General features: G+C 41.9%; 1 long non-coding RNA gene across 1 annotated transcript; it reads right to left on the bottom strand.

Annotated features, from left to right (window-relative positions):
- Positions 1 to 270: 270 nt before the first annotated feature.
- On the bottom strand, positions 271 to 3678 carry LOC118942923. Its single transcript, XR_005038587.1, has 2 exons — positions 2072 to 3678; positions 271 to 2002 (listed from the first exon to the last, which is right to left on the bottom strand). It is a non-coding gene; the product is annotated as an uncharacterized LOC118942923 (long non-coding RNA).
- Positions 3679 to 4286: the final 608 nt, after the last annotated feature.

The following is a 4286-nucleotide window of genomic DNA, read 5'->3' as shown; positions in this document are numbered from 1 at the left end:
CTGTAATGCATAAAATCCTGGACATACAGGCTTGGTTAACAAACAGTTTCTCATATGTTTTATCTGATTATATATTTAGTTTCTTATCCAATAGGCCCCATCCTATCCTAGACCACAATTTACCCATCCCCCTTTTGATACCTGGCTCTGCCCAGGTAACAACCTTACCTACTCTAAATAATGACTTAGGTAAGATTAGTATATTATCCTTCTGTTCTGACATTATCATGTAGGAGCGCCCCTTTCATTTTCCACATGTCCAATTCTCCCTTTTGTCTCCACTCAGTAACTGTTATCTACACATTCTGTTATCTTTGCTCGTCCTGGCTCCCTTTTAAAACTTATCCTCTCTGCTCTCCAACCTTCAAGGTCTCTGCAGTGCAGGGGAGGGCTCTTCTGTCTGCCTTTTCCCCTTATCTGTCTGTAGCTCGTTTTCTCATGTTTCCAAATTTGAACTAAATGTCTCACTGTTTGGCTTTATCTAAACTCATGGATTTTTTTTTTTAGAAAAACATGTCTATGGTGGCACTTTCTAAAGTCCTTATATAGGTTAATTAAACCCCACTATAATTAATTTACCTTAAAAAATAAAAACAAAAACAAACCGTATTACCCATGACCACAAATTAAATATTCAAATGGCACCCCCTATATACAGGTGTTAAAACCAAACACAAATATCTCAATTTCTTCCCTGCCCTGTTTGCTCAAAATATGTCCCAAATACTTAACATGAGTCTACCATAAATAAAACTTATCCTAGCTAAATTTTCACACCACGTTCATCAGAGAAAATATATTGACACTATAATGTAAATTTCACTGCATTTTTGTATTAAATTACCTTAATATCAGTATTACAAATTACCCTAGATTCTCCATCCAAATGGCTTTCCAATGAGGCTGATCAGACCACAAAGGAAAGTTACAATGGAGGTCATAAGTCATACCACCTTCCCTGTGTTTGATTACCAATTTCAAACCAGTTGTAACTTTAGTTAACGTCAACCTGCTCCGCCACAGGAGTGCCATCTGATGCACTGTCCAGCTAGACCAGTCAGGACCAGTCTCTGCCACTAAATTCTTCCACGTCCATTTATTATACCCCCCTTCTGTCATGTACCACACTGATCTAGACCAACTGATTGCATGAGTACCATAACCGCCACCTGGGCTTCCAATAACACCCCAGGTAAGTATAACAGTGGTAGTAGCGTTAGGCGGGATACACAGAGTAGCTGACCTAATCAATTCTGCAGTACACTCAAAGTCATTATTCTGAACTTGACGTTTAGACAGAACATGCGTATCCGAGAATATTGAAGCATTGGTGATGTTTAGCTGGGTAGTCTGTTCCTGGTCAGTGATTATACGCTGGGCTGCCCATATCATTACTCCCAATGTCAAAACAACATTGACTATAATTAGGACAAACAATGGGCCAGAACAACCCAGTCTTTCCCATGGTCTCCTAGCCCTTCTAGCCCATGGTGCTACTCTAGTGTCCCTATCATCTGAGGATGGGAGTCTCCTCCACATGATCAGACGGGAGGGATGTCAGAATTTGAATTCGAATTGGATGTGAGTAAATCACTTCTTACTTCAGCCAGAGTTCTGGCAGGGGTTGGGGCTGGTGTACAATGTGTCAGGTGGTGCCAAGGTGCGCCTAATTTACCTTTGACCTGGACTGAGTGTGAAGTAACCTCCTTCACTTCGTACGGTCCAGTCCACCTGGGATCAGCCCACTTTCTCTTGTGGACCTTGATCCTTACCCAGTCCCCAACTTTTACCCTTGGTTGTTCCGGGACGTCAGTCAGCTCCCTCTCTGCGACACGGTGTATCTGTTTGGAGAGAGCTGCAGACAATTCCGTCAATTTCTTCACATAGTCAGACATCCCTATTTGGTGCACATCAAGAGGGGGCATATGACCTCCCTCTCTTGGTGGCCCTGGCATTACTCTACCTGTCATTATTTCATGGGGTGAAAGATGTGTCCCTGCACCTGGTGAGGACCTCATGGCCATCAGTGCCAGGGGCAGGGCTTCCACCCAGGTCAATTTGGTCCCTGCACACACTTTAGCTATCTTAGCTTTCAGATTTTGATTACAGCGTTCCACAAGGCCCTGCGATTGCGGCCTATACACAGAGCCAAACTTGTGTGTAATGCCAAACCTCTCCTCCACCTGTCTTAGGTGCTGATTTGACGTGTTTTTTTTTAGAAATATTTTGTACACTCTTTGGATATACTTAGCCCGTCACTGGCTCGTGCCAGTGATGTATTCTTAGGAGACACTATTACTCGTACTCTGTCTTAACTCAGAGCCTCTCCGTCATATATCCAGAATTTTAAACAATAATGTTTTAATGATTAAACACGAGCCCCCAATTCAGGAAATGATTATCAACATAAACTATGTTTTAACAATTTGGATAATAGATTATTTTTTTTTTTTTTTTGAATTTAGGAAATACTTTGCTCACAATAATTTTAAATAATGGTAATAATATCAGGGACTTGTGAAACGCCGTTTACATTTAGTCTATAGTCAACACACAAATATTATTACATGGACATAGTTTTAAACACAATTGTTCAATTAGAACATCTTATTCTATGACATCACACATTAGTACATTTATCACATTCATTCTGGCCACAACACAAAGCGGACTTTTCAGTCCAACATATCTTAATCATACATTAATCTATTGTAGACACCTCACCGGACACTACCAGCTATTGGATTTTAACCTCACCGGACACTACCGGCTATTGGTTCTATCTAAAACACTAATTGGATTTATCTTTTGCAGATGAATGATCGAATCATACTCAGATGTTAATGATAAAACTGATCACGCCCTTTTTCAGACGCCCGAACGAATATCACTTATACATAGAATATAATCCTGGTCACATCAATACTCAATAATAGACCACCTTACCAGACACAGCTGGACCGGTCACTAGCCGGACTATCGGTGAAAATCTATCCTAGACTATATTTTATTCCTTACTGGTGTCTGCCACCAGACCGTTCACAGCCGGACTATCAGAATATTCTATTAATATTAGGTCTACTACTAAATATCCCTTACCGGTGTCTGCCACCGGACCGTTCTCATGCCGGACTATCAGAATATTCTAACTACTACTCATCCCTTACCGGTGTCTGCCACCGGACCGTTCTCATGCCGGACTATCGGGATATTCTAATTACCACATATGTTTACTTCACTGTCAATTTCAAGTCCATTATTTACGTAAAATTTACACAAAAATTCTTACCCACACTCGGTACTACTGATCGTAATTTGGTATGACTATTCGACAATATGCAAAGTTTGATAAAACAGGTTTTGCTTACCTTATTTTGTGGTCGACCAGAGATCAGTTTCCCGAGTTGAGCAGAATTGTTGTCCACCCCCGAATGGTTTTCACCTGTCCTCCGGGAACCGTCCTTTCACCAACTCGCCCCCTCACACCCACATCAACCACTCTGGACTGGGTCGTTAGTAAACCATCCCTCTGCTACCAAGTTTCTGTTAATAATGGGATATGTAGGAGGGTGAGCCGGTCAAGGATCGATTCAGACAAGGTGGTCTATTGTATGACAAGTGACAGTTTAATTATGAGTAAAGATATCTGGTACAACGTATACGGGCCCATTTCATTCGGTTCTTAAGGAACCAGCAGAAAAAAGCGCAGATAACAGAGTGCACATGTCTCATATACAGAACAGAAAGTAGGTTGATTCTAGAAGATCGGGTCTTCGGGTTGGTTCAGGCTGAGGTGTAGTCTTCTTGGATTGGCCCTGTTGGGCCGTCCGTCATCCCTCTGAGTCTTGTTCTTTGTCACACAATGTTCAGCTAAAAAGGAGATTAGGTGTGTGCGCTGGTTTCTGCAAGTCAAGGCTGTCTCTTCCTCCCAATGTGTGGGTGTATGTCTTATCTGTGTGTCCTCGGCAGTTAGTGTGTGTAATGTGTGTGTGCTGTGTGTGTGGGTGTGGGAGCTATCCTGTATGGGACCTAACATGTTTTACTGTGAAAATACGTTGTCTCAGTTATAGCAATGTAATAGCAGTAGGCTGGTCACCTGCATAAGAAATAGCACTTCCTTACAATACATGTTCGACAGGAACATTTGTTTAAAAGGTAAAAGGTCTTCCATGCCTGTTTCAGTGAGTAGGCCAAAGTAAGCTGAACGAAGCCTATGATAGTAAGCTTGTGGGTGTTCGTTCCGAGCTTGTTTGACGGTGTTAGCCAGTGAGCTATCGTGTTTGCGA

The sequence above is a fragment of the Oncorhynchus mykiss genome, chromosome 21, assembly GCF_013265735.2.
Source record: "Oncorhynchus mykiss isolate Arlee chromosome 21, USDA_OmykA_1.1, whole genome shotgun sequence".
Lineage (NCBI taxonomy): Eukaryota > Metazoa > Chordata > Actinopteri > Salmoniformes > Salmonidae > Oncorhynchus > Oncorhynchus mykiss.
Note: the sequence above shows the minus strand (reverse complement) of the source record. Positions and strands in the feature narration are given on the sequence as shown.